General features: G+C 30.3%; 1 long non-coding RNA gene across 5 annotated transcripts; it reads right to left on the bottom strand.

Moving 5' to 3' along the window:
• Positions 1 to 5,552: 5,552 nt before the first annotated feature.
• LOC102661227 (uncharacterized) lies at positions 5,553 to 23,626 on the bottom strand. Of its 5 annotated transcripts, none has more exons than XR_003265012.2 (7): positions 23,471 to 23,626; positions 20,953 to 21,063; positions 20,294 to 20,371; positions 20,050 to 20,198; positions 19,886 to 19,955; positions 13,396 to 13,577; positions 5,553 to 5,995 (listed from the first exon to the last, which is right to left on the bottom strand). It is a non-coding gene; the product is annotated as an uncharacterized lncRNA (long non-coding RNA). The 5 variants fall into 5 exon arrangements; XR_005889013.1 differs by having other exon boundaries at positions 5,616 to 5,971; XR_001385563.2 differs by lacking the exon at positions 5,553 to 5,995 and adding an exon at positions 6,005 to 11,002.
• Between the last annotated feature and the right edge of the window lie 1,640 nt (positions 23,627 to 25,266).

Raw genomic sequence — 25,266 nt, 5'->3', positions numbered from 1 at the left:
GTAGTTTTTGTTGATAAAGTGTATAAAATGGTTTTAGAAACTTAAAAAGATAGTTTTTGTTGTTTTATGTAAATTTTGAAATTACAAGAGCATATTTTGATCATCAAAGAATGAAGAGCTGTAGAGATGATCTCGCCATAGTGAGATAGGTTTTTGTCACAGTGAAACAAGATACTTGATTAGCTGGAATTGATAGAGATTCACCACCATGAATCCACAAAGTTGAAGACCTTGAAAATAAGAGAAACTCACCACAACGAGTTGTTCATTCGCCCTAACAAATAAAGGTTTAGAGGCTTGAAGATCAAGTGCATAATCCTTAGTTCATAGGTGTAGTTTCATTGCGGCAAATTATGCTTTCGGTGTAGCAAAAATCATCTAAGGCACACAAATTAGTTGTAATCTCAACTCTATTTAAAGAGTTTGTAACATCATTGTAAAAAACTTTTAGTTCATTTTGATAATTTCATAATAGAATCTCAATCTCTCTCTCTCTCTCTTTTCTCTCTTCTCTCTTTCTCTCCCTCCATTGTTGCTATTTTTAGGTTTTATTTGGATCTTCCATGATCCAAATGAGCTAAATTTCACAATTGTGGAGTGATTGAAGTAGAATTCATGTAATCTTTGTTTTTCTGATTAATTCTTGTGATTAATGTGATCCTATTTTAGTTCTATGCTTAGATGCATGTTACGATTAATCAACCTAGCTTTTAAGGATTTGAATTGTGTGGAATCAAGTTCAAATCCTAGATCTAAATTGAAATTGTGCAAGGCTTTGATGTTAGGAATGGATCAAATTGTAGATATTCACCAATCTAGTTTTGAACTTGTAGGCCTAAATCACCTAAGGTATTAGGGATTTGACTTAGAACTTAAGGACTAATTGCTAAGGATTTAGGATTAGTCATTGTAGTTTGGATCTTGGTTGCATTGAATTACAAGATTAATTATGAACAAGTTTCATATGAAGAATTATATGGATTTCATCTCAACAACATTTTGATCTATTTGATTTTAGTTTCACTCCAAAAATTGTGTTTAAAAACCAAAAATAGTTTGGTTTTGCCATAGCGAATTGGTGCCTCACTACAATGAAACACTTTCTTTTCTAAAAACTGAAATACGACACATTTGTCACAATGAATTGACAACTCACTACAATAAATGAGTGTAAAATTTTTTTAATTCCCTTTATGTTACACATAGTGTATGTGGATACCATAACTTTATATACTTACTATTTATTTTCTACAAATTAGACTAGGTTCACTTGCTTATTATGTCTGAAGCACAACACTTTTCCAAACTAATCATGCAAGCATTTTTTTTTCTAACAAAGACTCTTTATGCTTCAACAAATCAAACATACTTGTTTAAGGTAAAGGGTACAATGACCCTTTAGCTAACGTGTTACACACAAAATACTAGTTGGGTCTTCGTAATTTTTAACTATTTAGACTTCTAATTCTTTAATCAAGTCTCACTTTATATATATATATATATATATATATATATATATATATATATATATATATATATATATATATATATATATATATATAGTTGAAATTTTATAAGATCAATCTTGAAAACATTGAAGCATGTCAAAAAGTAGGTAGTGAAAAAAGATTCATAACCTCGTTTTCGCATAGGAGGGAAAAATTGAAGTGAAAATATGAATGGGAAATGAGAGTGAAAGATAAAAGAGAGAATGAAAAAAAAATAGAGAAGATAGAATTTTGAATTTCAAATCACCCTACTATCTAAAGATGAGCGTTGTTGGACCACTGTTTTGTTATTGATCTTCTCAAGCTTTCTCAATCTCTTTCCCTTGTCATGTATTGTTGCAATCTCATTCCCTTAAAAAAAGATGTATCTAGTTTTCTATCTCTAGTCTCAAACCTTAAATTAGAACCCTACAATTAAAAAAAGTCCAAAGAGTCTTATTGAACAAAGATGAAAGAAGAAGAAGAAGAAAGAATTGAGGAAAGAGAAAATTCTTATGAAAAAAATAAAAGCGACGAATGATTGAAAATAAGAAAAAACGATAAAGACATAGAGTGTTTCGAAGAATAAAACCTTCCAAGTTATCTTTTATAATGATATTGAAGGTTGGGGCAAAAGAAGATGAAAGGTTATAGAGAGATAATAGAAAAGTGAAAATGTGTTGTTAGGAGTGTTCACGGGTCAATTTGGTTAAAACTTCAATATTTTTTTTCCTAACCCAAACCAAACAAACCCGTTGTTGAACAAGTTGATTCAGTTTGGATCATCATATATCTGACCCAAAAAATACAACAAAAAAATCAATTTTGAAAAATTAAAAAATAACATGATTTTGTCCCAAATTTGATAAATAATGTTATCATAAAATAATGTATGCAACTGTTATCTTTGCTATGTAAAATTTTTCTAAGTGATGGATGGAACTCATGTACAGTTTTGATGAACTTGTCTCGAGAGAAGTAGAAAGGTGCATTCAAAATATCAGTTGAAGCAGTTATCAAAGAAGTTGAATATGTCATCGAAGGAATTTATTTGGATAGAAATTGAAATTTTTGACGACTTTATTAAAATGCATGTAGAGCTTAAAGGCACTCAAGAGCAAGGACATTTCGAATTTTGAAATGTAAGTTGAAGCAATTATAAAATAAGTTACACGAAGACATCAAATAACATTAGATCTGTGTATTTAGGAATATTGTTGTACATGTGTCAAAATCATAAAATTTCGACCATTGGTATTAGAAGTTTATAAACAAGACCTTGACGACAAATTTTTGGTGGATTGAATCATTATCACTTAACTCCTCAAATATCGAGAACATCACATATCGAAATTGGCTAATGATTAGAAGGTCATCGTGTATGTATTCATTCTCACCTTTTATGAATTCATGTTTCTTTACTTTAATGTATCTTTCTAAACCCTTTATTTTTCCAATCCTTTTTTCTTCTTGAAATCGCTATTTCTGATTAATTATAATTACTATCGAAATCGAAATGATTATAGAAATAACCTTTAAATTGAAAAAAGTATTATAAAATTTACTTAGAAAACATTATATGATATTATTATAATTATCTATGGATATTTTTATCGAAGTTAATATAATATATATATATATATATATATATATATATATAATAATAGAAAGAAAATAAACCAAATTAGTCAACACAAACCTTGATTCTAAAGACAAACTAAAGTGAAACACAATAAAAAGATTCAAAAGATACACAATAATATGTAAGTTAAGCATTAAAAAAATAATAGATATATATTTGATTTGGTTCGGATTGGTTCGGATTTGTAAAGTGTGAATATGATACCTGAACCCATCAACATCGGATTTCAATTGATTTGATTTGGGTTAATCCAAACCAGAAAAAAAAATAGGAACCAATCAATTCGTTTGGTTTGGATTGTCGGGTTCATCAAATTAATCTACATTGATGAACACCCCTAGATGTTCTAAGGAGTAATGTAAGCGTGACTAGAAAGGGAAGAGAAGAAATCGGAAATTAAAAGAGTATTTAATGCTTAGTTGTTTACAATTCAAATGCTTTTTTTTAAAAGAAAATCCAACTATTATGCCTTATTATAATAAATGCATAGAGCCCCTTCTTCAATTATAAAGTTGTAAACAGAAGAATCAAATTCAAATTAAATAAAAAGGTTGACATAGTGGTGTAAGGTCTCACTGCGCTTAATTAAGCTAGAGAACCTATGTTCGATTTTCACTGTGTGCTAAATTTCCTTGAACTAGTGATAGTCATGCACCGTGAGCGAGACTAATTTTGATCCAGTGGGTTGGGGGACACTTATAGTCTCTGACCAAAAACTAAACAGGTGTTCAAAGCTGGTAGGCTAAAAAACTATTAAACTAGCATATTATATTATAAGTGTTTAGTAAAACTACCTATTGAAATAGCTGAAAAATATGAAATGACAAAAATGTATAGATTTATATAAATTTTAATTTTATTTTATGGATAAAAATATAGCTTAAGGTGTTATAATTTTAGTTTTTCAATTAATTTTAAACTCTTGTAATTTTTTTTATTTATAGATAAATTATTTTCATTGCATTTTTAGTTTCAATTATTTTATTTCTTTCATATTATTTTTTTAATAAAGTTTAAAATAAACTAAAAAGTATATACACTCAAGTAGATATTATACTTTTATTATGTTAATTAGCATAATAGTTAAAATAAATTGTCTAATATAAATTTATTAAAAAAATAAAAAGAAAAATAAATAATTTAACATTTATCATTATCAATTTTGTGAAGTGTAATGTTACAACTATTAAATCGAGGAGTTCGTAGACCCTCTTCAGTCTATCAAGAAACTGCAATTATATCAAATCGAGGGGTTCATAGACCCTCTTTGGTCTACAGAGTAGTTTTAATTCCACCCAACTTAGGGTTTCATTGACCTTCTTCAATCTACCAAGTAGTAGTAATTATATTAAGTAGACATGTTCTAAACCCTCACTAATGCAAAAAAAGACTTTTTAGATCGGTTATATAGACATTATGAATGCTCAAAATATAAAAAGTTATGACTTTTTGGATAGACAACTAAAATTGATCTGAAAAGTTACTTTTTAGACTATTATTTCTTTTACCAATATAAAAAAAAATTAACTTTTTAGATCGGTTATCTTTTATAACCAATATAAAATGTATACTTTTTAAATCAATTATTACTTATAATCAATCTAAAAATATTTAGATTAGTTATAATAATAACTTACCTGAAAAGTTTTTTTTAAAAGATAAATTACAATACTTTTGTTTATTTTCTTTCATATATTTTGAAAAACACACAACAACCACATACACAACACACATAAATATAAGAAAAGAAAATATTTTACCATATTTCTATAAGAAAAAATGGATAAAGGAACAATGTATTAATTAAAAAAACATACAAAAGTCATTGCATATATTATCTCTAAACATTTAGCTTTTGAAAAGATCTTTCAAAAGAATAACATAAAATATATTTTTGTAAAAAGATACCCAATGAATATTATTTTTGCAAAACATATAACAAGCCTCAGGATATGTACTACTCAAAATTTGTAAGGTTAACTAGATTAGAAAAACGTGCTTCTATATTTTCATTGACAACATGCAATGAAAGGAGCTTATTCATCATTATGGTTCCACCTCCCACGTTGGCCTGAACAATATTCAAGAATGTAGTACGATTTAGATTTAGCCTAGCAACTGACTTAGTCGCTTCTTTTGAAATGTGAAAAGTTGCGGTTTATAACAAAGCATAACAATCTTGTAACACCTCTAGTTATTATTATCATTTTTAATTAATTTAATTTTGAAATTATGAAATAAGAAAATTAATTTAAAATAAATTATTCAACATCTTTTTTAAAAAGAATGAATAACTTTTTACCTTTACTTTAAAATCTTATCACTCTCAATCTTTTAAAATCAAAAAATTATATTAAAATAATACTCGTTATACATAAAATAAGACGTCCACCGAAATCATATCTTTTAATAAAAAAATAATTTAATTTATAAAATACTTGATTTCCATTAAACCAATACAAGACAATAAAAGTTCATTTGTACATTCTTAATTATACCTTGATAAACAACTACAATTATAACTCATGTTTACATTCCTAAAATTAGATACTTAATTCAATTGATTCACATAAAAAATAATGGCAACATCATAAGCTTAAAACCTAATCAATCCTCTTTTTTACAAGGCATGATTGAGACTTAGACTAATGGCTCCAAGAAAATTAAGCCCTTATATACCACTTCAAAAGTCTTGAGAAATCCTCGTTGGATCCTATTCTTCTTCAACAAGAACAACAATCTCCTTAGTGCTCGTCATAACTTTTCCATTTGATCTGTCGTTGTTGACATCAAGTCGTTCATCTTTCTTTGAAAACCAAAGGGTGTCGGAAGTGAGCATCTCCTTTAGAACCACAAACAAAGCAACCTACGGTCACATAACAAATCGCTAATCACGGTGATATGGTTTTCTCACGGGTTTGACGCATAACCCTAAATGCATTTTCCAACTAATTTTCAATTCATCACATTTTGGGTATGTTGCCACTGGAACTTCTAGAACTTAATGGTCTTACAACATTTTAAAGTGGATAACGATTAGGAGTACACCCTCTTCACCTCACCAACCTTTGTTACGCCTCACATTCTGTCGGAGTTGCCAAGTCGACATTTAGGAAACACGACCACGAACTCAGCACCACACCCCCAAGGAACAACAAGCCAATGAGCATACCTCAGATACCAATCCACTATCATCCACCACTTTTGACAATTGACTCCTCACATGACTCTCCTCACTAGGATCATTTTTATTTGTCTGTGTGGTAATCCTTTGTCAATGGTACTTGATGGTGGTTGGAAAATAAAATTATGTGTTAATTTGAGACCTCTCCTTCAACTCTGACACGTCAATCACCACACTAGGTGATTATTCTAACCCCATCTCTTACAACTAAATCACTTATTATAGACGAAATTCCCCATGTGACTACTTTCTTGCTTGCTTCCAAAGATAGCTTCCACAAATTGCCTTGCATTCCTCAAAATGTGTGTCATCTTATTGCATGACATTATAGATATATGTAGTGCATTTGTGTCTATCCTTGCACCGCTAAAGAAAGGGTAACTTTTTTGCTTCCCCTTCAAGCAAGTCATTCTCACAATCACAATCAAATGCCTAAAGGCATTTTCACACGTTCCATGAATTAAATTCATGTTTCATCCCACATTTTAATAAATCTTATGTAATTCCTCACTCTCTCTAGTTTTATGCAAAGTTTGTTCCCTAGTCCATGTTCTCCAAGCAAAGGTCATATATAGTAGCTCATTCTAAATTCAAGTCTCAAGAATATACTTCAATGTGAAAAGATACCTACATTTTACTAAGTCCCTCAATTTATGAGATTCACATTATTAAATCTTTATTCATTGTTTGTCACAGTGGATCTTTAATTAACACTAGACTTAAATTCTAACCCCTACAAATGCATTCATGCATCCAATCCATTTGTCCCAACTCAAGGATTCCATAGTCCTTAATCACACCAAACAATATCACATCAATGCACACGCACACACACACAATCAAGGTTTCCAATACACAATTTTCCCAAGGATCACAATTCCTCCTAATCTCCAATTCAATAAAAAAATGATTCGTGTAAGGGCAATTTAAATGCAAGTAAATTGATAAACTTCAAATTTATCAGATTTTTATATGCATTTTGTGACTTTTATTCAACATTTTAGTTAATTTTAGGCCTTGTTTTGAATCAAATTAGCTTTAAATTCAATTTTTACTTTGTCTTAGGTAGAATTTTATGTTTTAGTTATTTTTAATGAATTTTTGAAAGCTTTTCAGCAAAAACGGGTCATTTTGACCAGAGCTCCAAAGATCCAAAATCAGCAGAAAATTCTGAAAGGAGAAATTACAAAAATTGAAGATAAAAGCTGGGAAAATCAAGAGTAAGATATTTTTAAAGGATAAATCAGCTCAAGAAGAACATAATTACTTGAATTAATTAGAAATGCTATTTATTTTTAATTTCTTGTGACTATCTCCTTAATTAAATCTATCTACAATTCTAAAAATAGGGGGTTAGACATTCGTTGTAACGGTGTAAAAGTCCCTATCAATTCTTAGAATTATATTTTAGAATTGCACCTACTACATGTCTCCATTATTCCATTAGACACTCTAGATTTCATTGTATTATTTTTATAAGTGCAATTCCTTCCACCTAGGAGGAGAAATGATGAACCTTTTTTCGCTTTAATTCTATCAATTCAATACTTCATCTTAAGTTCTTTATTTGTTTCCGTACTTAGTGCTTTTATTTGATCGTCTTATAGATGAATTCAGTAATTGACTTGTGCTTTGGTGAGCCTCATTGAAACCAGAACATGAATCAAGTACTTAATTGGGATTATCTCTAGGGATAGAATAATCTTGGTTAAGTCTTGCTAATTTTTGACCATTAATGCTAATTGCTTGTGGTGATATGTCCAAGGGATTGAGTATCGGGCAAGTAGTTTAGAATATGCGACCATGCGTGAGCTGGGGTAGAATACATCAATGAATTGAGGATGAGCAAGAAAGATGAGTAGAGAATTGTAAAGTTACAGTGGATCGAACGAATTCCAAGTCCAAACCTAGATATTCATTCATCAAGATTGGCGTCACCATCCAAGTCTAGTATTTATATCTTTACTTATTATTTTACTGTCATTTAATTTTTATCACAATTTATTTTGTTATTTATTTCGTGGCAATCACAAAATAAAAATACAAAAACCTAGTTCTTTATTAAATAATTATATGAAATCCCTCCTTTATTCTTTTGGAAGATGACCTACATGATAGTTCAGCTATTACATCATTATTGGGTTGCACTTGACCTATAAGTTGAACCAAATGTGAAATAAAACCCTAACATATATCATAATTTATTCAACATTACATAATAAGTCCAGGGCTTCCCTTTGGGGTAGTACCACTCAAATGATAATCCCAAATAGTCAAGAATACAACTCAAGGACAATTATTAATTTCAATTAGATTTCCTTATTTCTTATGTGCTGAAATTTTTCAGCAAAAATACTCTTTAAAATATCATTTCAACTAAAAAATTTCTAAGAAAGATCAGGGAAACCTCAACTCAACATAATCATTTGTAATTAAAGATATCATTCATCCATCTCACAACATTATCATTCCTTAGTAATTTGGTTTTTCCTAACATAACAATAGAATCTATTTATATCATTAAATAATCTATGCACAATAAAGAAAATTCCAATTGAAATTCATTTGAAAGTCATTTACAAAATGTTCTACTGAAAATTTCGCTTAAGCGCCACTTCTGCCATGCTTAAGCGCTAGTCATTTCACGCTTAAGCACTAATTCCATAAGCAACTTAAAAATTCTAATTTTGTCACTTAAGCCTGGGTCAATCCTCGCTTAAGCGTCATCTCGCTTAAGCCTGGATTTCCCCTCTCTTAAACCTCAAAACCCAAAGCACCCTTTCCTCTGTAGCATGTCTCACTTAAGCAAGAGTAACTCCTCGCTTAAGTGACATAGATCTGCAGAACTTTTGAAAACACACATTTCATCTACAATAGCTTCCAAATCAACTCCAGTTGAATCCCATTATAAAAACCACATTTTCCATAACATTCAACATAAAAAAAAAATACATAAAAATGACAGTCCAAGTACAAAAATTTGAGTTAAAAAGATATAGTGTTGATTTATGGAGAATGATAGTACACTAGGTTCCCACAACACATATAAATGGATAATCTCCATGCATGAACAAGCAAAAGGCAAGAGAAAGAATAGGTAATCTCTTTCATACCTTAAGATCCATGCACAAGATGAGAGAAAAATGGAAGCTTTAGGCACCTAGAACCCAAGAACAACTTCTACGCCAACACCAACCACAATCTCTCTTCCTTTTCTGCCCCAAATCTCATGACAAATGGATAATACTCCATGCATGAATAAGAAAAAGGCAAGAGAAAGAATAGGTAATATCCTTCGTACCTTAAGATCCATGCACAAGATGAGAGAAAAATGGAAGCTTTAGGCACCTAGAACCCAAGAAAAATTTCTAGGCCAACACCAACCACAATCTCTCTTCCCTTTCTGCCCCAAATCTCATGACCAACACCACCAAGAATGACCTCTCCTTCTCTCTTTCTCTAACTAAGATCCATGCCCAAAGTAGCTCCGCCAAATGAGGGCTTTTAATTTCAGATCCTCAACTTAAGTGTTTAGAGATCTAATGCTAAAGGCTTTTATCCATTTGGCACTTCATGACTTGATTAGTTGTAGGATTTAGAGTGTATTAGCAACCAAAAATTAGGTATTAGGAAAGATCAACATGGTTGTCCATGTTATTTGTGGCTAAATTGGCTTTTGAATCTTTTGCTTAAAAAGGCTAAACATGAAAATTTCACTTTAACCAAAAATGGAAATTCTCTGGATAATTAGTCTTGATCCTTGTGCTAATTATCTAGAGAGGTGTGTAATTAAATTATCTTTATACAATATAATTTTACATAGTGTAAAAACATTGGTTTTAATTGAAGTATCTAAAACACACTAGAAGAAGGGGGAGGGGGGGTTGATTAGTGTAATGGATAAAAACTTCATCTTTTGAAAACTTTGAAAGCTTTTCTCAAACAGATATCAATGGACGATGGGTTTCGTCCAAGGGTTTTGAAATCACTTTGTGCTTAAAAATCAGTTCACAAAACTTGGATACAATAGTGTAAAAGTAAACTATAGAAAGGAACTATATATAGAACCAATAAAGAAAACACAGAGGTTTTATACTGGTTCACCCCAACTCTTGTGCTACGTCCAATTTTCCTTCAAAACTTGAAGGGTTTCACTAAACAAATCTTTGATTACAACCAAGTATTCTCTATGCCACTTCTGATTACAACAAGTACTCTCTGGGCCACTCCTGGCATTACCCTTAATCTCCCCCTGAGATTAAGACCCAAATATTTTTTTTTCACTAAGCCACTCCTGGATTTCACAAACAATAGATGTTTGATTGAAAATGTATTCTAATCACTCAAAGATTGTTTACACAATAAGTTTGAATACAATGAAACTTGTTATCTTAGTAAAGCTAAAGTTCACTCAATTCGCTCAAGTTTCTTTCATCCAACTAAATTGACAGCGTTATAACACTTTGTTCGTTTTGACTCAAATGATTCTCTAGTGATTCGACAACTTTATAATGAACATCTTCAAGCTTTATATAGACTTCAGAGCTTTGATCCGTTAAGAGATCCCAACTAGCTGTTGTCTAATAGCTTGAGCGTTTTACATAAGGCGCATTACTCTGCACAGAGAGAATAGGGACCACAAATATCTTCAGGGAAGTATACCTTGCTAGTGTCGCCTTGTGCTTAGAGCTGACTTTCAGCGTACAATTCGAATACAACGTTAACAACATAGGTCAAAAGGAATAAAGAATGTCAAGACAAGACAATTTAAGACTTTCCTCTTGTGCACTATTGCACAAATTGCTTACTAAACCATATATGGACGTTACTTTATGATGATTACTTTCAGTACTTGAGGATTGAGTAACTCTTGCTAAACTTGTAGCTTAAGCATGAAAGGTTAACAAATAAAATTTATACTTTGTTAACATCAAAACCTTAGGGACTTTACTATTTGGCATAGTCCAATGTGACTTGAACGCAACCAGACTTAACATTAATTAAAGTTGAATTTCACTAAAACTCGACACATGGAATAATATACACATAAGTCAAAATTTTCTTAATCCCTTAACTTAAATTTTTATTGTAATTAATTTCAATATCAATTAAGTTTTCATAGAATACACAAACACTGTTTACTATAGTTTGAGTTGAAAATTTTAGGGTGTTACAAATCTAACTACAAAGATCACTATTTTTGGCCTCTCCAACTACCTGAAATCAATTACCAACATTCAGACTTAGTTTTGTTGTAGTTTGATGAGTATTACAAAAGAAAAGTCCCACATTCCTTGGGATAACTTTGTTTCAAGTATTTATATATCGTTTTATGATATGGGCTTTCAAAGTGGTTAGCAAGAGATGAAAGTTTCAAGCACATGAGCTTGTCTCATGTGGATTTGTCGTAGTGAAAATCCTCCGATTCCCCCCCCCCCCCCCCCCACCCATGCATAACTTTTTGGTTCCTTTTTTTTGTACTCCCTCTTACCCTATAAATTCTATCTTGGCTTGTTAGGTCTATTGCCTTGGCATGTTTGAGAGGTTGTTGTTGTATCTTAGGGGACTTGTGTGAGAAATCATGGATAAGTCCTTTAAGACAATGTCAAAACTTGTCTCAGGAAACAACTCTTTGTGATCTCCAACACCACTTACAACAAGTTCAATCTACTATACATATAAAAAAGGTTTTGTAATATGGGATGATCCCATGTGACAATCCCATATTCATTTCTTAAAAATAATAAATACAATTAATATGATTTTTCTATTCATTAATAAGAATTATCTTTTAAATAATTACCTTAATTTAATATATTTATTTCAGCCAAATTAGTTAAAATTAATAAAAAAAATACTTTGCAATTAAATTTTTGCACTAACTATTATATGTTTTTATATAAGTTTTATTTTCTTATATAAGTTTTATTTGGTTTATATTTTAGTTCGATAATAATATGATAAATTATTGTATCCTTTATAATGTTTATTATAAAATAATTATACAAAATTATTTAATAACATTTTTTACATATTATACTAAAATTTAATAGGTTAAAACCTAAGGCATGGTTATGGTCCCTAAAACACCAAATCAATAAACATTTTCTCCTCTCCCCATCTGAAGAGAAAATGAAGGTCCCATAAGGAAGAATGTAATTTGGTCAAGGGAGGTCATTAAACCAATTGTTCGTAACCATAACCGTTATAAGATTCTGTTGCGTGTTAAACTCTATGGATCCAAGTATTCCTTAAAACCTCTTGATAATCTGATGTAATGTGTTTTGGTGCTGATTTGATATTTTATAAGGTTTATTAAAAATTCCAACATCTAAAACGGTTACGAGAAAAATGATCTTAAAAAGTTTTTTTTTATTATCATCATATATAAAAAAAGCATTTAGAAATTACATTTTGATATTTTCAACAATATACAATTATTACGTATAACTTTAGAATTTAGATAAGGTATATAAGGGGTAAAAAGAAACCATGTAGACACTTAATTGTCATAATAATAAATAACCCATAATATATGACAAATACCAATAGTTGTTAATCAATTAAATTAAATTAAACAAATCAATAAAATTAAGTGTCTGGGAATAATTAGTATTTGAATGCAAAAATCCACCACAAATTTTTTATCTGGTACATATTCCTTTATCATATGTTTAATCAATTCCGAACATATAAATATTTATCTATAGTATCATAAAATTTGATATATTTTCCTTATTAAAAAAACAACAACCCACAATTAAATAACAATAGTAAATAATAAAAAATTAAACATAACAAAATGTTATGCTTGACTACTTTAAAAAATACATTATCAGACGGTGTTGTTCTAATTTGAATTAATTTTCGTACACCTCACGCACTAAATGATGACATACGACCAATTAGGAAAATCAATTCAATTTAATTTGTTAATTGGAAAGAAAAACACGACCAAGTCTAATGTAACATATGAAGGAGACCATAGGCCGTAATGTCAATAATAGAAAAAAAATCACAATCATATTGTATCATCATAATCATAAAAATGTAAGATATGAAAGTTTAGACAAAGTGAGTACCAGCTAGGGAGAGATTGTCGAGGACACGGGTAAATTTCAAAGCACTGTCGCTGACAGCAATGGTGGGAGTACTGACATGATGGTGGTGAACGTGAGTAACCTTCTGGGTATCTGACTTTCGAGTTGGGTCTCCCTTCACCAGTTTTGGTCCTATTTCTCTAGTCAGTGATGCCAGGGATGCACTGTTTCAACAAACAAGTGAACGTCATTAACAAAAAAGTGCTTAAAAAAAATAAACAATTTCATACAGGAAAGGTTAAACCTCAGAAAATTATATATCCTAGGTCACCTTTGTGCATGAATGATATGAACGAAATGTGGCATGATGGGCAATAGACAATAATAATATGTTGGATAAGAAGAATGAGGTTTTGAAGTATATATGGCTAGAAAAGAGATTAATAAATCACAAGAGAAAGTAGCCACAGGCTACCCTGAAGAGTTAGGGAAACAACTTGATCAACATGGACGGTACCACCTGAGGCTGCAGCAAAATCTGGAAAAGCCTTAAGGACAAACTTTGAATGGGGACTAAAATCCAAAGAGGTTGGATAAGAAAGAAGGTTATGTCTTAGAACATATTTGGGGTTTGAAAGGGCTCAAAGTGATGAGAATTCTAAAACTGGCCAAATACAAGCTAAAGGCCCAAGTGGAGAAGGGCGAAGGCCCAAATGGAGAAGGACAAAGCCCTTGAGTGGAGAAAGATGAAGGCATAACTGGAGAAAGATGAAGCTCTAGAGGCAGAGACACTATCAAGACCATTAATTGTTGTTGAAGGCCCAAATTAATTTGAAGGCCCAAGTTAAATATGTTTTTTAGTTATAATTTTTATTTATTGTAATTTTGGCCCAAACTGTTTAGAAGGCACATGTCTATTTTTATCTTTTTGTTCAGATACACTATAAGTATGGGTTTTTGTTTTGAATAAAAAACTTTTGGCATTTGATAAAATTTGGTGAGAGCTTCTCTCTGGGTTCCTTGTTGAACCAATCTCAGACTTATGAAGGTAATCCTTGTGGCGTCTACCCTGACTTATCTTCCTTCACTGGAAGTGGCGTCATCCAAAAACTCTGTAACCTGTATCAAACGATCCGCTCCTAGTCAGGTTCACATCAGAACTAATGAGTGGATATGTATTATGTTGGTTGATATATCATTACTCTTACTTGTGTTTACACTCATTTAGCTCATTTGCTTATGATATTTTTAAGGGTGTTTTGGGTCAATTTTGGTCAAATTTAAGACTCAATCCAATCAAATTTGATTGGTTTAGTTCGGTTCGGTTTTCATAATTTTCTTTTGAAACTCAATCCAACCCAACTCATTCATGAACGGTTTGGTTCGGTTCGGGCCAACGAGTTACCCATTTAAATTTGATTTTTTTCCCTTAGAACTACTATTTTATATCATGATTCATCTAAATATCCAATATAATTAACACAATATTATCAAATGTCTGAAAGTAGTCAAATTGATTCATTTAATATCATCAACATAATATTTTAAAATAAACTAATACAAATTAAAATAAAATATTCTTCAACGATATTTACTATAATAGTCTGAATCACAACTATTTCTTATAAACTAATTTCTTGCAATAAGTTTTATTGTAACCAGATTTGCTACAACCAGATTTGTTGAAATAAATAAACAAAATATGATCCATTAATATTATAAACATGACAACAAAAATAAATATGAAAAGAAGGTGAAACAAATAACAATGTACCTGAAAGTAATGCCTTAAGAAGTTTCAACACTAGTAGTCCAACAGTTTCAACACTTGGAGTCTCAATATTAGTAGTATTTAAAGTCAAACCAAACAACTCTAAAAAATTTGATCGGTACAGTTCGATTTTGATCAGATCTATAAATCTAAACTGGTGACTCAACCCATACATGAACGGTTTGGATCGGTTCGATTTGATTTTAACTTAAATACATAAATGATCCAAACCAAATTGTTTGGATAGGTTTGGGTCAATTCGGATTCGCAGGTGACTCATACCTGTGAACACCCTTACATGCCACAATGGACATAGCACTCAAAAAAGCAATTGAATCGCATATAAAGCAAAACAGAAAGACAATTGCTAGAGATAGCCCCATTGTACCACCAAAGGAGTGTCACATTCTGAATTGCTGAAAACTAGGATCGGCCCAAGGGTAAAGCAACTAAAGCTCTTCTAAAGCTCTTGCTTTAGGCCTCCAAAAAAAATTAGGCAGTAGAAAAAAAATATATTAATAATTATAAGACTCATATTTTCTTATAATACCCATAAAAAATAATACAAAAGAAATATAATTTAATTTCTGGTAAGACCCATAATTTCATTGTTTAGTTTTTACTTAAAATTAATTGCTCACCGATTCTCATTAATTAGTCTATCTCTTGATTGACTATATCAAAGGTCTCCCACTTTGAATATATCAACTTTCATTAAAATTAATCTGAAATATTTTTTCTTATTTTCTCTAATTACCGAAAGTAATCCAAAAGTCATTCTCTACTCTCTCCTAAATTAGCTAAAATATCACTCTCATTGTCATTTATACTTTCTGTGGTTTTCTGTTTGTCCAAATTATTCCTTCCTTTATTCTTATTTGATTAAGTATGCTTATTGATTTTTTTTTCAATATTCCTTGTTTTGCTTTTGATTTGTGGATTGGCTTTGTTGTTCCTATTTCAATTCAAGAGTAAGGTAATCATATGTTATTTTAATAATTCTTCTATCCATTTGGCTAAATCATTTGAATCATTTATGCTTTTTTTCACTTTTTGAGATACGATTGTAATTTTTATAATTTTTTTATAATTTAGTTCTGGTATTATTTTTGTATAATTTCTTGAAATTCTAAAATGTTTTTGTTTTACATTTATTAGTTTTGGAGTTTATAGAGCATTGCGGTGAAGTATCTCAACTAAAAGAAGTATATAAAGCAATTTATTTGCAAGTTGATATTCAAGTTTTATTGTTCTAACATTTTTTTCATAATCTTGATTTATAATTTTTATTTATTCTTTATACATTAGTTGCTTTATTTCAAAATGTCAACTCAAAAATTTGAATTTGGTTATTCAAAACTTAAAAAAAAAAGAGTTGATGCTTTAATTGAATCACAAAAAGAGGCTTTAGATAGATTTATCAAAACAAATAAAAATAAATCTCAAAGTATAGATAATTCCTCTTTAAATGAACAAGTTAACAATGTATAAATTGATGAAAATGAAAATAGAGAAGTATTAGTTAATGAAATTTTTCCTATATTCTATCTTTTATCTCTATACATTTTTTCATTTTGTTTTGAAGATCGATGCAAATTTCATTTCTTTTTTTTGGCTATAGAAAACTACATCCTATCATTCTATATAAACAACAAGAAATAAGAAAAATTAGGTATGAATAGAACAAGAGAGCGGGGGATAAAAGAGAAAAGAGTTTTAGAAATTTATATACAAGTCATCCACACCTCCTTTTTTTTATTTCATTAATGAAATTTCGTTTGATGATTTGAGCTAAGTTCCTTAAAAACACCAGCCCTTTTTGAAATATCCTGAACAATTCCTGTAGGTTGAGCACCTCGTTCAAGGAAATATAGAATAACAGGAATATTTAAATAGGTTTGATTCTTTATTGGATCATAAAAACCTAATTTTTGAAGATCTCTTCCCTCTCTTTGAGATCGAGCATCGATTGCAACGATTCGATAAATGGCTCATTGGGATAGAGATAGATAAATAATGCACCCCCTGGAAACGTATAAGAAGTTTTATCCTTGTACGGCTCGAGAAAATAAAAAATTATAATGTATGTAGAAATAGTAATTGATGAAAATGAAGATAGCAAAGAAGTATTATTAGTTAATGAACAAGATTATATTAATTCCCAAACGCATAGTGAAAAAGAAGAAGAAATTAATAAATGAAAAGAAACAACTATTAAAAATATATATGATCCAAGTCAATGGACAAATATTAGTACAAGTTTGAGAGATTTATTAATAGAAAAAGGTCACTCAGAAGTTGTCTAATGGTGAACAACATGAAAGAAGATGGTTAATTTATTCTCAAGTTTTGAATAAAGTTTTTTGTTTCTATTGCAAATTGTTTAATCTTGTTCCTAGTACAACTAAATTAGCTAATTGAGGTAGTTAGGATTGGAGAAATATTAGTCATAATTTGAGGGATCATGAGATATGTAATAAGCACATTGCTCATATGAGTTTGTGGATTGACTTAGAAACAAACTTACTAAAAAAAACAATTTACAAACACGTTCAAGAACAAATAAATAGAGATAGGGAACATTGGAGAAATGTTTTATTTACAATTATTGCGATTGTTAAAACTCTTGCAAAAAATAACTTAGCATTTCATGGAACAAATGAAATAATTTACAAAGAAAGGAATGGAAATTTTTTAAGTATAATTGAAATTATTGTAGAATTTGATCCTATAATGCAAGAACATATTCGTTGAATTAAAGATAACAAAATTCATAACCATTACCTTAGACATAGGATACAAGATAAATTGATAAATTTGTTAGCAAGTGAAATTAAAACAAATATTATAAAAAAATATTAAGAATGCAAAATATTTTTCAGTTATACTTGATTGTACTCTAGATGCAAGTCATTAAGAACAAATGTCTTTTATATTGCGGTGCATAGATGTTTCTTCAACTCAAATACAAGTTTTTGAATACTTTTTAGAATTTTTAAAAGTAGATGATACAACTGGAAAAAATCTTTTTGATGCTATTATGAATGAAATAAATAATATTGGACTTAATATTAGTAACTTAAGAGGACAAGGTTATGATAATGGATCAAATATGAAAGGAAAACATCAAGGTGTGCAAAAAAGAATTTTAGACATTAATCCTCGATCATTATATACTTCATGTTGTTGTCATAGTTTAAATTTGATACTTTGTGATATGGCTAACTCTTATCCTAAAGTTACATCTTTTTTTGGAGTACTACAACACATGTATATACTCTGTTTTCTTCTTCAACAAAAAGATGGAAAATTTTACAAGATCATATTCCTAGTCTAACTCTCAAACCATTGCCACAAACACGATGAAAAAGTTGTATTGAAAGTATAAAAGCTTTAAGATTTCAAACTCCACACATAAGATCTGCTTTATTAAAACTAGGTGAAATTGATGATGATCTTAAAATAAAAAAGTGAAGCTGATTGTTTAGCAACTTATGAGCTTGAAAATTGAGTTTTTGTTAAATATGACTATTTGGTATGGCATATTATTTGATGTAAACTTCATTAGTAAAAAGTTACAATAAAAAGATATGGGTATGGATGTTGTTATACTACTATTAGAAAATACACCTTCTACATCAGTTATTTAAGACTTTCTACATCGGTTTTTAATCGATGTTGAAAGTATTATCGTTAACATCGATTTTACAAAACCGATGTTAACATAAACTTGACAACATCAGTTATCTGAATAACCGATGTTATATAATAAGAATTACAACAAAAAAACTATATGCATGTTGATAGTTGACATCGGTTTTTTTATAAAAAACCGATTTTAATGTATATATTAACATCGATTTTGTATAAAACCGATGTTAACGTTTCAACATCGGTTTTATAGAAAATCGATATTAACATATACATTAACATCGGTTATTTATAAAAACCGATGTTAACTATTTATAGGTTAACATATAGGTTAATCTGATTTCATTCTTCTTTATTTTCCTACCTTGGCAGCATAAACTCAAACAACAAAGATGGAAGCAAACATCTGATTCCATCAAATGGTAGATACATAGCAAATTGCAAGTGGCTAATTGTTATGGTTGTTCCTACCTAGGTAGTTCCTACAGTGTGCTACTTAAAACACTGGATGTAAGAAGACTAATATTGGCATGCACTATTTAAGCTACCCTTGAATAACTAAAATGGTTTACTCCCAGATATCAATCCAAAATTTTAAAGTTTTTGGGAGGAATGAAGAACCAAGCAACTAATCCCAATCTATAGGATTAAGTCTATCAAGTAGGAGAAAAGCAAAAAGGAGGAGTTTTAATGATCTGAAAATTTGAAACCCTGGACCAGAACACTGTTGAATTTAATGTGGTAGAAAGTGAAGCTAGTTTATCAAGCTATATAGATATAACAATAAGCCTTTTTCCATTTCCCAAATATAGTAAATAATGCAATGAATACAAAAATGGTTAAGTTACAAGCATATGGAGCTATGGACAAAATGCAAACTCAGATGTATGTGTTTTGAATTGAGAGATAAATTACAAGAACAAATCCAAAAATGAGAAAATATACCATATGAGGATATACATAGCAGAGGAAGAAGAAAATCAGTGGAGAAGGCATACAAAAGTATAATAGATGAAACTCAAATTAATGATTAACAGTCCTATGTGTAAACATAAGCAAACCAATAATTATAAGCAGTGTCAACTGAAAAGGGTGAACAGTAAACATTACCTATAAAAGGGCTGACGATGACCTTGTACTACTTTGGAATTGGGAAAACCACAAATGGAATGTATCAAAGCTGAGAATACAAATGAAAATGGAGTAGGGTTAGCAAATGGAATTGGGCTATCAATTTGAGAACATAATGAACAAAATTCTAATTGCATTTGTACCTTAATTTTTTTATTAGTAGCAACAATTTCATCAACTAGAAGCTAGGCAACAAAGCTCTATGAATCCAACTTCCTCAATTTCAAAACAAACAATGGCTAGCCATTCTGCATCTCTTATTAATAGCATTCCCATCAATGAGGCATTTAACCTTGTGTGGCAGCAACCTCAAGTTAAGGCAAAACCCATCAATTGATTCAAAAAATTAAAAATTAATTAAATAAAAAATTACAAAAATAAATTAACCTTGTGTGGCAGTAGCCTCAAGCAAATTGCTTAGTTCTAATGGTTTGTACAAATTTCTCAGCTTGTTGTCAAGTCCTTCTTTCAATGTCAAGACAAACTCTGTTAGGCCTAACTAATGAAGCATCTAGTTTACTCAGAGCTTAAATGGACAAATAACTTTCACAAAATACAAAACCCTACTTAATTAAAGTAATTTACACTTTTTTCAAGTCAAAATTCCTTGAAAGCTAACAGTCAATGTCATAACTGCATCTCATTTTATTAAGTCTTAGACCATCCGAAACTAGACAACAAAGAAAAAATAAGGGAGCACATGAGTCTTTAGAAAATAAGTTGTTGGTGTTACTAGCATAGCATATTATTAGGCATTAGCATCCTAGTGGCTACTGTCCTAATAGATGTTGGTGGCATTGTGAAGTGACAGAAGATATGGATCTTTTCAAAAGAATAATAATAGTAGTAGTAGTAGTAGTAGTAGTAGTAATATATATTTAGAAGGGTAGAATTGTAAGCCAATAACTCTTTCACTAGTATCACTATTTCTATAGTTAGCATACATGGATAAGTTCAGAAATGGGGTATAGAACTATACATAGTAAGGTACTAGTGTAGTGTCCTAGTCTTCATTTTGAAGAGTTTCGAATCAAAGATATAAATACCTGAGTTGGAGGTTTCAACACAAATGAGTCTCCAACAATGAGCACAAGAGCACTTTTGGAAACAACAATGAGCGCAGGATCAAGAATGGCTAAATTCAATCTTAGTGGAATCTGAAAATCAAATGAAACTTTCTTAGATGACATCAAAAACCAAATCTGAAAAACATGTTAACACTTGCCATTTCACCTCATCATATGATCATTTAATATGCTAGTCATTATAAGTTACTAACATATTATAGTTTAACACATCAGCATGTGCCTTAATATATATCACAGTACATTTCTATAGAGAAGGAAATGTCATTACTACAGGGTAACAACCCTGCAGAAAAGGCATGTTATACCATATACTTGATATAGATAGCTTAAACAGATGGAGCAAAAAAATAAGTTATTTTTTCTATAATCTACATTAGCACACAATTTACTAGGTCAGTCAAAATCACAAAATCCTAGGCTTTGGAGAGGGTGGCAGTGAGCTGGAGTCAATACCGAGAGGGACTAGAATGCAACATTGGAACCAACATTCTTCCATCAAGATTCATGCATGAATAAAATGCAATAGATGGTGGAGAGGTTGGTGTCTACAATATCTGAAGGGGATGAAGGAGATCAAGGGGACTTTGGAGGGAATGTGCAAACTGAATGCGGGAAACAAAACAGAGGTAGCTTCACATACCCATCTTTGAAAGGGATAGTGGTTTCGGAAGGATACAAAAATTGGAGATTAAGTAGAATAAGGGAAGAAGCAAAGATGGAGGCTATAATGGTGGCTCTTGAAGGAGATGCACTTTCATGGTTTCAATGGTCTCAAACTTGCAAATATATAAGAGGATGACGAACACGATGAAGAGGAAACCAAATATATAATAAAACTAATGTAGATTGATGTGAGGAATGATTAAAGAGACAAGTAAAGTAATGATTGAAGGTTCTTTGACTCTTATCTTTGGAAAACTTTGAACTTGGCTCAGCTTGCCAGAGCAGGAAACTAGGAAGCACCTTTGGGATCAAGTTTTTTTGTCCAGATCAACAAACTGGGAAGCATTAATTCATACTCGTGATTCACTTATTTTGGAAGCAATCTACCAGTAGTATAATTTTTTAGAATTGTCATTTTGCTTACTCAAATAATAGTCTCTCCAACCTAGAGTTTATCTTCTTTTTGCCTCCTCTACAAAGAGATGATAGGCTAAATTTAAAGGATAACTTACCTAAAAAAATAAGACTTGAAACAAGAAGCAAAAATGTTACTACCAGAAGTTGATCCTTAACTGCAGAATGGAGATTAATAAAATGAAATCCTAATAATTTAAATGTAATTGTGAAAAATTATATAAACTATTAACAGTAAAGTAGTTAAAAGAAACTTATATATATATATATATATATATATATATATATATATATATATATATATATATATATAACAAAAGAGGTAGTATATCTTATTTTGTGTTTTAGCTACCAGTCTTTGTTTCTAGTGGATTGGATTAAACAGGTCTATTTGTAGACCATATTGATACCATAAAACTGATAACATAAAGGAACATGGTATATTATAAGGTCAAATATCTAAGTGGGTCGCACATAATCTCAACTCTTAACACTTTTGGTTTAAGATAGTCAAGATAATCCAAAGTCCAATAATTGCTCACATTAAAAAAATAATACGGAATCCAATGTGATGCAAAGTAAGAAGAATCGAAATTATCAATAATGAGACCCGGTCAATAATTTGGCAAATGCAGATGTAGAGATGCTAATGTCTTGAACCTGAAATATAAGAGAGTACTACAAATGCTAAGAAAGATAGCATTGAATTAGACTTTAGAGCTTCAGATCAATCTGCACCATCCTATATAGCTTTGTTCTCTCCCCGATATATTATTAGGTAGTTCGAAAGTAGTATTATATTAAAAAAATATACAAAGAAAAATAACATTTAATTATAAAGAACTCAAACTATGTTTAAGGCTCAGAATGGAGGCCTTTTTCCAGAATCAATGAATCCGTATCTAAGGCACAAAATAATGCAGTCAATTAAGTGAATGGTTGACTATCATTGGATCCAGCATCATACCTAGCACTATCATTGTATCTATTGGTCTTCTTCTCACATGACCAAACCAAACTCTACAATCCTTCAATATTGATGTATTTACAACATGGAGAACACTAACAAGGAGAACACTCAATCACAAGGAGAACATGGACAATTCGAACACTAACATGAACAATGGCAGCAATAAACAATAACAAGGAGAACACTCATTCACAAGAAGAACATGGACAATTCGAACACTAACATGAACAATGGCAGCAATAAACTATAACAAGGAGAACACTCAACCAAATCTCAAAATCAAGGCTCACAATCTCAGATGAAAACACAACTTTCTATTAAAGATGAGCGAGACCCAGTCGAGCTATGGTTTGCTCCACATCAACCCTAAAAGTATTTTAAATATGATTTCAACAGCAGCCATAGAACGCGATCATCAGAAGGACATACCTGTGAATGTTGTACAGCAAATGAGTGGGTACCCAGGACATGGTGGAGTGTCACAGCAGACTAGGTTCGCATTTTGGTGGACACAGGGTAGGAGGAGCACAAAAAAGGCTGCGAGAATGAGTGCGTAGAGTGGGTTTGCGAGAATGAGTGCGAAAAAGAAAGGCTTTCGGGTTTTACTTTAAGTCAAAAAACAACATCGATTTTCTAAAAAAATCGATGTTAACAAGGGAGAGTATGTTAACATCAGTTTTTTGAAAAAACCGATGTTAATAAACTCATTTTATTTACAAAAATGTCATTGCATTTTTGTTAACATCGGTTTTGTTCAAAATCGATGTTAATGCAGTGATGTTAAAGCCCTATTTTTTAGTAGTGTACAATAATTGAAAGGTCTTATTTCTTTTTTCGAAAAACATAGAGAAGACGAATTTGAAAATGTTATAATTTCTACCAAAGAAATTGTTACTGAAATAGATATAGAACCTATGTTCCGTGAAAAAAGTGTTATTGTAGAAAAACAATTGATGAGAATATTGATAATGAAGTTGTAAAATCGCCTAAAAGATCACTTAAAATTGATTACTTCTTATATATAATAGATCAAACAATTACCACATCAAAAAATAAATTTGAATAATTTAAAATATATAAAGATATTTTTTATTTTCTATTTAGCATTAAGAAATAAAAGCTTTGGATAGTAATAATTTAAAAGAATATCGTCTTAACCTTGAACATTCATTAAAACATAATAATCACTTAGATATTGATTGATGAATTCAATTTATTTATAGAACTAAAAGTTGTAAGAGAAATTATACAAGTTAAAAATGATACACCGATTGACATACTTAACTATGTAAAAAGAATTGATTCATTTCATAATGCTTTTATTGCTTATAGAATAATGTTAACAATTTCGGTAAGTTCGTTGCTTCGGCAAAAAGAAAATTTTCAAAATCAAAATTAATTAAATCTTATTTAAGATCAACAATGTCTCAAAAAAGATTGAATGAATTAGCTTTAATATTGATTGAAAAAGAAATATTAAAGAAAATCGATTATAATAAATTAATAAATAACTTTACATCCTTAAAAAGATCAAAAAATAAAAAAACCACTAAGAGGATAAAGAAAAACTCACCTGTTCACAATCAGAGTAATTTAGCCAACGAATTAGTTTGCAAAACCAAAGTGCATTTGGCAACAAACAATTGAACAGCAAGAAAGAAAACAAAGTCAGAGATTTTATAACAAGTATGGTCAGAAGGAAGCAACCTGGTAAGAGAGGCAACAACAGCAAGCAAAGACAACTAACAAATCAACATTAATTAATATAATAATATTAACCTGGAGCTAATATAAGAAACACATATCGCTAAACTCTACTCATACATGTCTTAGATCCAATCAAACCACTAAATATATATAAAAATAAATAAAAATAAAAATGGGGGCAAAACAAAAATTAGAAAAAAAACAATGTAGTATTTTGTACTTATTTAAAAAATTGAAAAATAAAAACATTTTCTCAAATTAATCTAGCTTTAAAATATTATCCAAATCAACTATAGGGCACACAGAATGAATTCCAAGTAGCAGTAACTTCACCCTCTCAGAGAGCTGGCATTTTCATCTAGTAGGGCTTTTTCTTGAATCCAATTACAAACATAATAGTCAGAATATTTTTTATATAATTCTTACAGGGAGCTTTTTCAACGTTCAGAACTGATTGAAAAGGAATTGAACCTTGACGCATTTTTTTATGGCATCCTAAACTCAGAATTATACAGAAG

This window comes from Glycine max, chromosome 16 (genome assembly GCF_000004515.6).
Source record: "Glycine max cultivar Williams 82 chromosome 16, Glycine_max_v4.0, whole genome shotgun sequence".
Classification (NCBI taxonomy): Eukaryota; Viridiplantae; Streptophyta; class Magnoliopsida; order Fabales; family Fabaceae; genus Glycine; species Glycine max.
Note: the sequence above shows the minus strand (reverse complement) of the source record. Positions and strands in the feature narration are given on the sequence as shown.